Source organism: Pseudophryne corroboree, chromosome 8, assembly GCF_028390025.1.
Source record: "Pseudophryne corroboree isolate aPseCor3 chromosome 8, aPseCor3.hap2, whole genome shotgun sequence".
NCBI lineage: Eukaryota > Metazoa > Chordata > Amphibia > Anura > Myobatrachidae > Pseudophryne > Pseudophryne corroboree.
This window is the reverse complement of record NC_086451.1, coordinates 34538807-34553091: the sequence shown is the minus strand read 5'-3', so window position 1 is coordinate 34553091 and position 14285 is coordinate 34538807. Positions and strand designations below refer to the sequence as shown.

General features: G+C 49.4%; 1 long non-coding RNA gene across 1 annotated transcript; it reads left to right on the top strand.

Annotated features, from left to right (window-relative positions):
• Positions 1–6195: 6195 nt before the first annotated feature.
• Positions 6196–12636, top strand: LOC134947454 (uncharacterized). Its single transcript, XR_010182559.1, has 3 exons — positions 6196–6597; positions 11591–11751; positions 12527–12636. It is a non-coding gene; the product is annotated as an uncharacterized LOC134947454 (long non-coding RNA).
• Positions 12637–14285: the final 1649 nt, after the last annotated feature.

Here is a 14285-nt window from a genome sequence, read left to right as displayed (position 1 = left end):
GAGAGACTGGAACAAGGTATGACAAACAAAGCACTGACGATTTCCTGGCCCAGGCACAGGATACTTATACCTGCAGCAATGCAGGCATTGGCTGGGCAATTATGCAGATTTCCAGAGGCAGTGGATTGGTGGAACTGAGACATGTGATTGGATCCAACATGGCTGCGCCCAGGGGTGTATCTTCCTATTGGCCAGGATGGCACTTGCCAGGGGCGCTGGCTAAGGAGGGGGCGCTGCCCGGCAGTGCCACCCGGGCCAGGGGGTAGAATAACATAGTAGTTCTTACTACATCCCTTAACAGTACTCATCCACTGCCGGACTCTCAGAAGCGTTTTGCACTCTGACACTCTCTGTGACTACAGTCACAATGATGGTGAATATAGCCGGGGAGCGGGGCACTTCCAGGTATGGGGAGGGGCGAGGCACCTCCTCTTCCTCATCCGCTCCCCTTCTCATTGGTCCCACGCAGTCTGTCACTAAACACCAGCCACTACAATCAGCACCAGTCAGCAGTGCAGCATGAGCATACCTGTACATTGTCTGAGGTACCGTAGCTGCACTGCGTGGTCTATCCTGGCAGTCTGGATCACAGGTTACAAAGAGCTCTGTATGGAGAGGTATCTAGAGCAGTAACTGCCTGTCCAGCTGTGTTGAGACTACAAGTCCCAGCACACCTTGTCAACTGGATTTACTGGGACATGTAGTGTCATCACACCTAGAGAGGGGTTACTTTTTAACTGTATGTATGTGTGCATACAGTATATTCCCTCTGTGTCCCTGTCCACACCCTCCTTGTAATTACCCCTCAGTGTCCCTGCCCGCACCATCCCTGTAACTGTCCCCTCAGTGACCCTGCCCATACACTCCTGTAATTTCCTCTGTGTCCCTGCCCGCACCCTTCCCATAATTCCCCCTCAGTGTCCCTGCCCACACCCTTCCCATAATTCCCCCTTAGTATCCCTGCCTGCACCCTCCCCGTAATTCCCTGTCAGTGTCCCTGACCTTAGCCTATCTGTAACTCCCCCTCTGTGTCCCTGGGTGGGGGAGGTAGGGGGCACCAGTTCCTTACTTTGCCAGGGGCGCTCAGACCCCTAGATACACCCCTGGCTGCGCCCATGTTAGAACTTGGAGGGAAAGCTGGTTTGGAAACCATGTGGAAACATAACAGTAATGGCGACGCCGGCCGCAGAGGACAGGAGACGCCATGCAGGATTCAAACATGGCGCCGCTGTGACAGCGTCTCAGCGTGACAGGAGGGATATGCAGAATGTGGACACAGATGAGATCCGGCCTTGGAACGCTGAGCCAGCCTCAGGAGACATCTGAAAGGCAAGTAATGGCGTCCAGATACCCGGATCGTGACACAGTCATTTCGGTCACAGTCGTGTGGCAGACCCTGTGGCTGAAATGATGGGTTTGTTAAAGTGTGCATGTCCTGTTTATACAACATAAGGGTGGGTGGGAGGGCCCAAGCACAATTCCATCTTGCACCTCTTTTTTCTTTCATTTTTCTTTGCATCATGTGCTGTTTGGGGACTATTTTTTTGAAGTGCCATCCTGCCTGACACTGCAGTGCCACTCCTAGATGGGCCAGGTGTTTGTGTCGGCCACTTGTGTCGCTTAGCTTAGCCATCCAGCGACCTTGGTGCACCTCTTTTTTTCTTTGCATCATGTGCTGTTTGGGGACTATTTTTTAAATCTGCCATCCTGTCTGACACTGCAGTGCCACTCCTAGATGGGCCAGGTGTTTGTGTCGGCCACTTGTGCCGCTTAGCTTAGCCATCAGTGACCTTGGTGCACCTCTTTTTTTCTTTGCATCATGTGCTGTTTGGGGACTATTTTTTTGAAATGCCATCCTGTCTGACACTGCAGTGCCACTCCTAGATGGGCCAGGTGTTTGTGTCGGCCACTTGGGTCGCTTAGCTTAGTCACACAGCGACCTCGGTGCAAATTTTAGGACTAAAAATAATATTGTGAGGTGTTCAGAATAGACTGAAAATGAGTGGAAATTATGGTTATTGAGGTTAATAATACTATGGGATCAAAATGACCCCCAAATTCTATGATTTAAGCTGTTTTTGAGGTTTTTTTGTAAAAAAACACCCGAATCCAAAACACACCCGAATCCGACAAAAAAATTTCAGGGAGGTTTTGCCAAAACGCGTCCGAATTCAAAACACGGCCGCGGAACCGAATCCAAAACCAAAGCACAAAACCCGAAAAATGTCCGGTGCACATCACTACTTATTATACCAAAGGGCCTAAAGACCATTAAACCACCATCCTTCAGTTCATCAGAGTCCAAATTAAAAAATGAATGGAATGCCATTCTGAAGTCGTGCTCAACTGCATTAATTGAACTAATTATTAAGGAGAGGCGGTGCCAGATTAAGATACACATGGGCCTGGAGCTGAAATTTAAGAAGGGCCTATTACGTGCTGCCACACAGGGTGTAACCAATGCCGCGGGGGGTGGGCATCTATAATACAGAAACCATATAATACAGAGACCAATCTAGCAACCGCCATATAATAGAGAGCATTATAGTGATCACCATATAATACAAAGAGCATACTAATGTCCGCCATGTAACACAGAGAAAATCCTAGTGACCTCCATATAATACAGAAAGCTTTCTTAGGAAAAACATATAATATAAAAGCATGCTAGTGATTGGCTTCCCTTACAGTAATACAAGTGGGAGCATTGTATGCCTGGTACAAGTAAGAGCTGGGGGGGGGGGGGGGGGGGTGTCATGTGCACCTTCCTCTGGTGCTCACTGCACATGATGGACACAATAGCACATTATAATAGATACTATTAGTATAAATGGCATCAGCATGTAAAAGTTTGTAGTCACTAGCTGATAGGATTTTCTGCAAATTAATACCGGGAGCCTGACACGGGTGCTACCCGGCTGTGACTTGCTTCAGGCCCCTTTTACACCCTTTGACCCGGCGGGGACGGCGCTTGGAGATCACATAATCTCCAAGCGCCGCCTGTCCAGTCACTGTGAACAGGAAGCCGGGTCACATATTGCCAGGTTGGTGACATCAGTGGTGACGGCGCTTGGAGATCACATGATCTCCAATCACTTCCTGTACACACACAGTGAACAGGAAACGGGTCGCATCGACCCGTTCACACCGCACAGTGAGTTGGGTTGAACACGAGTTTAACCCTGCTCGCTATCAGAGTTGAAATACTGGGTTGCTTGACCCGGTATTTTTCCCCTGGCACCTTTCAGACCGCACCTGAACATGGGTTATGCACGCTCATTTGTCAATAACCCGTGTTCCTAGCTGGAGGTCTGAAAGGGGTATCAGTGTGTATAGCATTACTAATTGCCCATTCAGTCGGTGGATCCATGGGTCGGTGGACAAGTCGGCTAGGATTAGAGAAAGCAGATTCAAATCCATCATCTGTGGGAAAGAGCTTTTTGGGAACTGATCCACAATCCCACCCGCTTTTTGCAGTGATCGTGTTTGCAGAAAGATTGAGAAGTCTTCCACTCACTTAGGGGGAGATGTACTAACCAGTGATAAAAGTGGAGAAGTGAGCCAGTGGAGAAGTTGCCCACTGCTTAGTACATCTTAGGGCCAGATGTACTAAGCCTTGAAAACTGATAAATTTCACAGTGATAAATTACCAGCCAATCAGCTCCTAACTGTCATTTCTCAAACCCAGCCTGTGACCAGAGGTGTAGCAAGGTGTCATGGTGCCTGGAGCAAGGTATGTTTCGGCGCCCTACTCCCCTGTACTGAATTGGGGGCATGGCCACCTGGGCCGGTTCTAGATCTTGTGGCACTCAGGGCGAAAGATTCCTTTGGTGCCCCACACACACACACACACACACACACACACACACACACACACACACACACACACGCACTCCTAGTCGAAACATAGTGTGCGCCGATGGCGCGCTGCAAAAAAAAAGGAGTGTGGCTTCATAGGGAAGGGGCATGGCCACAGTTATGCCCCATATAGTTATGGACCCATTAGTTGTGCCCCCTGTAGGTGTGCCAGCTATAGATTTGCCCCCTGTAGTTGTGCCCTCAGTAGATTTGCCCCCTGTAGTTGTGCCCCCTGTAGCTGTGCCCCTGTAGATTTGCCCCAGTAGTTGTGCCCCTGTAGCTGAGCCCCCAGTAGAATTGCTCCCTGTAGATTTGCCCCCAGTAATTGTGCCCCCAGTAGTTGTGCCCCTGTAGCTGTGCCATCAGAAGATTTGCCCCCAGTAGTTGTGCCCCCTGTAGCTGTGCCCTCAGTAGATTTGCCCCTGGTAGTTGTGCCCCCTGTAGCTGTGCCCCCTGTAGATTTGCCCCCAGTAGTTATGCTCCTGTAGCTGTGCCCCCAGTAGATTTGACCCCAGTAGTTGTGCCCCCTGTAGCTGTACCCCCTGTAGATTTGACCCCAGTAGTTGTGCTCCTGTAGCTGAGCCCCCAGTAGATTTGACCCCAGTAGTTGTGCCCCCTGTAGCTGTGCCCCCTGTAGCTGTCTGTGCCCCCTGTAGCTGTGCCCCCTGTAGATTTGCCCCCAGTAGTTGTGCCCCTGTAGCTGAGCCCTCAGTAGATTTGCCCCCAGTAGTTGTGCTCCTGTAGCTGTGCCCCCAGTAGATTTGCCCCCAGTAGTTGTGCCCCCTGTAGCTGTGCCCCCAGTAGATTTGACCCCAGTAGTTGTGCCCCCTGTAGCTGTACCCCCTGTAGATTTGCCCCCAGTAGTTGTGCTCCTGTAGCTGAGCCCCCAGTAGATTTGACCCCAGTAGTTGTGCCCCCTGTAGCTGTGCCCCCTGTAGCTGTGCCCCCTGTAGCTGTCTGTGCCCCCTGTAGCTGTGCCCCCTGTAGATTTGCCCCCAGTAGTTGTGCCCCTGTAGCTGAGCCCTCAGTAGATTTGCCCCCAGCAGTTGTGCTCCTGTAGCTGTGCCCCCAGTAGATTTGACCCCAGTAGTTGTGCCCCCTGTAGCTGTACCCCCTGTAGCTGTGCCCCCTGGTAGCGCCGCTTACACACACTAAAGAAAAACAACAACAAAACAATACTCACCTGCCCCGCTCCTGCTTGCCGTTGCTGCTGCTCCGTCTCCGCAGCCCTGTGGAGTCTGGTCGTATCTCCACCTGTCTGTTGTCTGACGTCATGACGTCAGACGCCCGTGCATCACGGAGCGCAGACGGGTGGAGGGGAGGAGGGAGGGAGGTAGTGACTGACAGCTGCGAGCTCCGTGCGGCCAGGCGGAGGTTCCGGCGGAGTTGAGCTGAGGTGCCCTGTACTGTCTTGGGTGCCTGGAGCTCGAGCTCCACTGGAACCGCCCTCCCTACGCCCCTGCCTGTGACATGGCAGTTAGGAGCTGATTGGCTGGTACTTTATCACCGTGAAATTTAGCATGTTTCAAGGCTCAGTAAATCCCCCCCTTACTGCTTTGCATAGTGGTAAATGGATGCAGCATCCATACGCTAGGGAAGAGCGGCTAGGGACAGCTCAGTAAGTAATACCCCTTTCACATCGCCAATTCCGGATCCCACCCGGGAATTGGAAACGGGTCCTTCCCGGGTGGGATCCGGCATTGGACGCTACCTGCTGGCTTCCCAACCTGGCAATATGCCGGCCCGGTTGCCATAGCGGCGGGGGCGGATCCGACAGCAGGGGCGGCACTGGGAGATGAGATAATCTCCACGCCGCTTCTCCCCATTGTAGTAAACGGGTCCTAGGTCGCATTGACCCGGAAGCCAGTTTACGCTGCCACCGACCTGGTATTCAACCCGTGAAATAACACTGCTTTATTCCCGGGTTTAAAAACCAGGTCAGGTGACCCGGGAATTCCACCATGGTGCTTTCATACCGCACACTGACCCGTGTCAACCCGACATGACCATGCTCCCTGCTGCTTTCACTGGTGTGCCCCGCACCCCAAATTTTGGAATGTGTTAAGATGGAAATATCTTTATTCTCCCCCCCCCCCCCCCCCTTTCCTCCCTCCTTGAACCAAGGGGGCATGCAGCACACCGAGAAGGTACCTGATCAGAGTGCTCTGACTGCCTGTCACAGATGGATAATTACCCTCTTGCTGATCATAGAGAGCAGGAAGCCAGGAGAGTGTGGTGGAGGTGGCATCTCAGGGCTCAGGCACCTTCAGGAGGAAAGAAACAGGAAGAGGAGGGCTAATATGCGCAGCCCACACAGATCCCAGGGTTAGAGTAGCTGTTTCCTGGAGGGGGCGTGGTCAGTCACCTTCAAGCAATCAATGTTGGACACCCCCGTTGGTTACATTTATTTATTTACTTACAGGGGCATACCCTCACACCAGTGACCCCGCTACCCCCTAGTATCCAAGCCCAATCCCAATCCCCGCCCCTGTCAGTGTATGCACCCACGCATCCAAGCACCCTCTCTACAGAGTATGCAGCCGCGCAACCACCCCACCTCCACCCCTGTCAGTGTATTGTGCCGCGCAATCCGCTACTGCTGGGCAAACTCACCATCTCAGGCCATGCCCATCTCAGATAGTCCAGCCTGAGCTGACATGATACATGCTGAGAGGTCGCTGCCTGCCTGGGAAAAGAGCGATCCCGTCTGCTGCCTCGGTCCGCCCACAGCCCAGTCAGGTCAGTAGCTGCAGAACAGTCATATAGCGGAGGGGGTGCTGGGACGCTATGCTTACAGTGGGGGGGCTGTGTAAGTTTCCACTGTGCTGCCCACACAATGGCCCTCATTCCGAGTTGTTCGCTCGCTGCTAATTTTAGCAGAATTGCTAATAGGCTAAAATCCGCCAGTTCTGCGCATGCGTATGCACAGCAGGGCGCACGCGCTAAGCAATTTTACACAGAACTATGCTATTTTACTCACGGGCGAACAAAGCTTTTCAATCGCTCTGCTGATCGTAGTGTGATTGACAGGAAGTGGGTGTTTCTGGGCAAAAACTGGCCGTTTTCAGGGAGTGTGCTAAAAACGCAGGCGTGCCAGGTAAAAACGCAGGAGTGTCTGGAGAAACGGGGGAGTGGCTGGTCGGACGCTGGGCGTGTTTGTGACGTCAAACCAGGAACTAAACGTACTGAGGTGATCGCAATCTAGGAGTAGGGCTGGAGCTACTCAGAAACTGCAAGGAAATACTTATAGCAGAATTGCTAATCTTTCGTTAGCAATTGCTAATCTTTCGTTAGCAATTCTGCTATGCTAAAATATACTCCCAGAGGGCGGTAGGCTTTGTGTTTGCATTTCTGCTAAAAGTAGGTAGCGAGCGAACAACTAGGAATTAGGGCCATTCTGTATTACAGCAGAGACTGTTCTGGACTCGATTACCAGACGGGTGTGTAGGAAGTATCTGGGGGACTGTGGGCCTATTTTCACTGTGGGCCTGGAGCTGCAGCTCCATCAGCCCCATTGTTAATCCGGCCCCGAGGAGAGGAAAAGGAATTTGATGAAACTGAATTAAGAAATCAAAACCTTACAAACTCTGGTACATCCTTATAAAGAGTTGGAGTTTAATAACTTAGAGAAATCTTTATTACAGAAAATGAACAAAAATACTAAGGAACTAAGGGATCGTAAACAGAATTTTTTTTAAAAGGGATACCAATGAGGCGGTGACTAAAGAGTCAAAATCTCCAATAACAGATACAAGTATGGATAGATTCCCTGTTACTAAGGACGGGATGTATTAAGATACATCGCCGTCCCTCACCGCTTATCACAGCGATGTTGATCGCATATGTACTAACATATGCGATTAATATCGCGATGCGGTGACGGAGGCCCCCCGCGATACCTGTGAGGTGGTCTGCGGGGTGGTCTCCGTCACCTCCCAGGGGTCTCCACACTGCCCGCACCCCGGGAAGCAGCAGCAAGCTGTCCCCGGCGCCTCCTCCATTGCTAGGGGGAGGAGGAGACTACCTTCCGGTACCAGGGCAGCCTGGAGGAAGGTATGCTGGGGGGGGAGGGGGGGAGGCGTCTGCGGCGGGGGTGGCGGAGGCGGCGGGCTGCGGCGGTCGGCGATAAGAAGCCCATAGGCTTCTATAGGGTATCGCCATCCAGAGATGGCGATACCCTGGACGGCGAAACACCGGCGGTAGGGTCTTAGTACATTTGAAAATGCGGTAAAACCCCCCATTTTCGGGGGTTTTACCGCATTTTTCCTTTAGTACATTCCACCCTAAGAGCTTTAAAACAAGGCTCCCGTATAGAACTCAGGGCAGTGAATCTGACACCCCACATAAGAAAATATTTTTTCCCACCGGTAAATCTCCAGTATGGAGAAGAAATGTGGCATTTAAATCTACCAATAAAGAGGGTTTACCTTATCAACATGGGACTGATAATCAGAATAGACCCCAAAAAAGACCTTGGGGACAAAGGTACCGGCCATATCGTGGTGGGAAGCGGGATAGATGGGGAGTGGAAAGACCCTCTATCAGAACCACCTTATCGTGTGGACATACCACCAGGTATCAATACTGGCAATAGATTTCAACCATTAATGGATAGGGATCATGAGAACTCTTTTTTAGAATGGGGTCCGAGAACCCCAAAAAACAGGTTCTAGGTGAGCCTATGCAGAAAAGAGAAAAACAAAGCGAGGCAAGAGGGCAGGAATAAATCGAAAATATAAAAGAAAATCAAAAGAGCCCGTAAGATATAACTACTTCGGTTCGGTTACTCCTAATGAGGTTTTGACAGAGGGAAAAATCTTTAATCTTTCAGATAGATCGCTTAATATCTATGAAGAAAAGGTCCTACAAAAAGGCCTGAAATATGCCCCTTCAAATAAGACCAACTCGTTTAACGTCTTTTTAGATGTACAAAAATTCATCCGCAAATTAACTATTAAACGTTTGTTTTTTTTTCAAAATAAAGAGAGTGAATAAGAGGCCTCTCAAGATACAACTAAAGTAGAGTTTTCAAATTTTAAACCACCTTCTACCTTTTATCCAACACAGGCTAGAGGCAATTGCTTGGATGTTTTTAACAAAGTGGTGTGTGACGAGATAGAGAAGGCTATCCTGAAGGATTCAAAAAATGTGAAACTAAACCTTACAAAAAGGGATTTTGAAGCAATCCAGACCCTTAAAAATGATAAGGAATTGATTATTAAACCTGCTGATAAGGGTGGAGGGGTGGTCCTTATGAAAAAGGAGGCATACATGCAGGAAGTGTACAAACAACTTAATGATGGTATTACGTATCAAAAACTAAAAGCAGATCCTACTGCACAAATTGCGAAAGCATTACATGATCTCAGCACAAAAGCTATTATAAAGCAATCACCAAAACTGAATTTGATTATTTAAATATATCTAATCCATCTATTCCAACAATGTATGTGCTCCCAAAGATACATAAGGACCCCCTCCTCCCTCCGGGTAGGCCAATCGTGTCAGGCAGTAGCGGCTCTTGCCATGGGCACACGGGACTTTTGCCCGTGGCGCCGCCTTCCGGAGGGCATCGTGCCAAGGCAAGATCCGCTAGTGTTGGTCAGTGCCCCCCGGTGCTGTGCAGTGCTGTGAAGGAAACTAGACGGGTAGACGCTACCCGTCTAGTTTTTCTTCGTGTAGAGGACCTTTGCTGTGCGGTGCGTGATGATGTCATTGCGCACCGCACAGCATTGTGGGACTGGCACATAGACGCTAGGGGTCATAATTGACCTCTAGTGTCTATGCTGTGCTATGGGAGAGACGTCATGACGTCTCTCCCATAGATCCGAGGAGCGGCGCGGCAGAGGTCAACAGCGGTTGGGAATCAGGAGCGGGGATAGTAAGTATTAATTATTTTATTTTTTATTTTATTTTTAAGCGGCGCTACTCTACAGGGGGCACAAATGGGGGCACAACTCTACAGGGGGCACAAATGGGGGCACAACTCTACAGGGGGTGTAAATGACCATGCCCCTGTATGAAACCAGGCCCCTATTTTTGCCCGGGGCGCCACAACGGCTAGAACTGGCCCTGGTGTCAGGCTGCAACAGCCTGACTAGTAACCTATCAGCGATGGTAGATTATCATTTGCAACCCTTAGTAAAAACCACTAAAGCTTTTTTAAAATATACGAGTGAGGTTCTTAGGATAATTAATCACTATAAATGGGAATAAGGTGACACTCTATGTACAGCAGATGTTTGTACTTTGTATACAATTATAGATCTTGAAAAAGGACTCACTGCAGTTTCCCATTTTTTGGACTTAAGTACACTTAGTGGTATCATGAAAAGTTTTATTTTGGAAAGTATTAAATTCATTTTGTTAAATAATTATTTCTATTTTGACGGGACCTTTTATCTACAATGTGCTGGCACTGCCATGGGCACTAGGTTCGTCCCCAGTTATGCCAATCTTTTTATGGCATACTGGGAAGACAGTCAGATCTGGTCAGATGGCAGTCTGGTGGCGGGCCTAGTGTCCTGGCAGCGCTACATAGATGACATACTGTTTGTGTGGTGTGGTGATGAGGATTTCCTCGGCACCTTCTATGATGTTTTAAACTCTAATGATATGTCCATCAAATTAGTGTTCAATAAGAGCCAGAAGGAGGTGACTTTTTTGGATTTAACAATCTACATCTCCAATGGACAAGTGAACACTAAGACATATAGAAAGGATACAGACTCCAACAGTTTTACAGACAGAACAAGTCAACATCACGCTCACTGGCTGGATGGGATTCCATTGAGTCTGTTTGCAAGAATTAAAAGAAATTGCACGGATACAGAGATATGCGACCAACAGTTGAACTAAATCTCTCATCATTTCTCTAGAAAGGGATATTGTCCCAGTCTTCTAAAGAAAGCAAGGGAGAAAGTGTCCCATATAGAAAGGGAGAAACTTTTGGAACCTTCAGATGAAAAATTCAAATGGGCTTTCATCATTCAGTATAGAAGATCTTTTAAACGTATAGAGAGGGTTTTTATAAATCATTGGAACATCTTAAAACAAGATTCCATACTCTCCTCCGTTTTACCAGATAAGCCCATTTTTATCTATAGAAGGGCCCCCTCCTTGAAAAATCAGCTTGTTAGAAGTAGTGTAGATTGTTTAATGTGTAAAACTGTCAAGTCACCTTTACGGAAAATAACTGAATTCACAGTCAATAGCCACACGTACACGATAAAAGAATTCATAACATGCCACTCGAAAAATGTGATCTATCTGCTAGAGTGTGCATGTGGGTTAGTCTATATCGGGAAGACGAGCAGATGTGCTAAACTTAGGTGGGCGGAACACATATATAATATCCGCAAAGGTTTGGATACACATACCGTTTCTGCACACTTTAAAAAGATTCATAGTTCAAAGGAATGTTTTCTGAAAACCTTTTGTGGTATCCAGGTGATACTTCCAAAATGGAGAACGAGGGACATTGATAAGAGGTTGTCACAGGCAGAGATGAGGTGGATTCACCGTCTGGGCACCCTTGGTCCCAAGGGACTAAACGGTGAATTTAAACTTAAATGCTTTCTGCCCTGATACTCTTCTTTTATACTCTGTCTGTCCTTTAGAATATGTGGTCTTAATACTCAGTTTTAGTTGGTAATCATGTTGTCCTGATGAAGGACTAAAGAGTCTGAAACGCGTTAAGCGTGGCTCACGTATTTTTATGCTTGGACTCCAGGACTTTCTTATCACTGTGATGGGCTGCTTCCTGTGTCTAACCGGACATCCGGAGCTTGGGACCAATCCACTACCAAACCATCTGTGGTACCAGGAATCTCCCAGGGTGATATATCGATGCTGCTGTGTCTTATGGAGCTTACGGTGATATTTGTGTGTTTTGTAAGTGCAACCTGTTTCCATTTTAAAAGATTGCTACACTATGTTTGGCTCTTTCTAAGTGTCTCCACTCATCCTCAAATAAATGAGGGAAAGGAGACAATATTTTTCAGGTTTATTAAAAGCATCTGAAGCAATATTGCTGGGAATAATCCTGGAAAGGAGGAGTCCACATCATTATTTGGCTACATTTTCCTCAGAAGGAGTCTGAGAGGACTGTATTTTGGTGAATCAGTCTCTTTTATGAAATAACGTGGTATTTGCAGAGCGCTCTTACTTGTGTACAGTGGTGGGCATTCCGAGTTGATCGCTCGCTAGCTGATTTTAGCAGCCGTGCAAACGTTATGCCGCCTCCCACTGGGAGTATATTTTAGCATAGCAGAAGCGCGAACGAAAGGATCACAGAGCAGCGGCAAAGTTTTTTTGTGCAGTTTTAGAGTAGCTCAATACCTACTCAGCGCTTGCGATGACTTCAGACTGTTCAGTTCCTGTTTTGACGTCACAAACACGCCCTGCGTTCGCCCAGCCACGCCTACGTTTTTCCTGCCATGCCTGCGTTTTTTCGAACACTCCCTGAAAACGGTTAGTTGACACCCAGAAACATCGCTAGACCATGTGTGAAACAACATCGTTCGTTGTAATAGTACGTCGCGCGTGCGCATTGCACCGCATACGCATGCGCAGAAGTGCCTTTTTTTTGCCTCATCGCTCTGCAGCGAACGAATGCAGCTAGCGATCAACTCGGAATGACCACCAATACCTTTTCTTGTTCTTACAGGTTAATTGATAACAAAGGCTCTTCAACACAGGTGAGGGCAATCTTAAAATAAGAGAGAAGTCCAGGAACAGAGCAGTTGGTCCCTCTATGCTAGGACCGGCTAAACTGAACAACTGGAACCAGGTAACTGTATAGCGTACTTGATCCTTGTGTAGGCAATCTGCTGTCAACATGGTTTTCCGCACCTGGAATCCAAATACAGGAGCCAGCAACAAAGCTTGGTCAGCGATGTTGGTCTAGGCAATTGCACAATGCTAGAACCAGGCTTTTATTTCTCTTGCCTTACGCTGACTGGAGGATTGGGTCAGGTGGAAACTGCAATGCCAGAGATTGGTGAATCCTAGCTCAGCAGCCGATTGACTGCTGCTAAGATTCCCATTGGAGGAATAGCAGTCAAGTGAACAAAGTGTCATGACGACACCCAGTGCCTAGAATGATGGGAACGCCATGGGGTACACGCTGGTGAGCATGGGGTACCGCGATGACAGTGACAGCATCACAGTACTGCACACAGGAGAGCTTGCATAACATCTGGAAACAAACACACAAGACGTTACTGATCACTGCTGCAATCTGGAGTCTGCACTGGTGCACAATCAGACTAGGGAAAGTGTTGCAGCAGTAACACAATCTTATGGTGGGTACACACTAAGCGATTTTGTAAACAATATTGCTCATTTTTATCCTCCTGAGCGATATTGTTTGCAATATCGCCCAGTGTGTATGCTGCCATCGATGGCCAATGCCTGCTCCCGGGGGTCGTTAACGTCCCACCGCTGTCGGCTGTACATGCAGCTCAATCTAACTTTATAGCATAGTGTGTATGCGCTATGTCGGAGGCCCCAAAGGGGAAACGCTATGCGATATCGCCCATACCCTCTCCCCTGGTCCAGCAACCTCTCCTGCACTTACCTTCTTCCCTGGTCCAGCAACCTTTCCTGCCACACCTTCTCTCCTGGCCCAGCAACCTCTCCTGCCCACACCTCCTTCCCTGATCCTGCAACCTCCCCTGCCCACACCTTCTCCCCTGGTCCTGCAACCTCCCCTGCCCACACCTTCTCCCCTGGTGCTGCAACCTCCCCTGCCCATACCTTCTCCCCTGGTCCTGCAACCTCCCCTGCCCACACCTTCTCCCCTGGTCCTGCAACCTCCCCTGCCCACACCTTCTCCCCTGGTGCTGCAACCTCCCCTGCCCACACCTTCTCCCCTGGTCCTGCAACCTCCCCTGCCCACACCTTCTCCCCTGGTCCTGCAACCTCCCCTGCCCATACCTTCTCCCCTGGTCCTGCAACCTCCCCTGCCCACACCTTCTCCCCTGGTGCTGCAACCTCCCCTGCCCATACCTTCTCCCCTGGTCCTGCAACCTCCCCTGCCCACACCTTCTCCCCTGGTCCTGCAACCTCCCCTGCCCATACCCTCTCCCCTGGTCCTGCAACCTCCCCTGCCCACACCTTCTCCCCTGGTCCCATTGGCTTTTCTATAATGGGCGCAATGTGTGCGGTGCACACGGGCCCCTGGGTCCAGGGGGGGTCCCACACTGCACACACTGCACCCATTTAAATACTTACCTTTCCTGGAGTCCAGCGTTGTGTGCTGCGGTCACGGCGGAAATTGCAGCCAAAATGGCCACCGTGGCTGCGCAGTAGACAAATTGGTCTCCGGATCATGGTGGGCGCCATGTTTCCGGAGACCTGCGCATGCACAGTAGACTCCGGCACAATGCCGGAATCTACAGCGCTGTACAGAGGAGGGGGCCCAC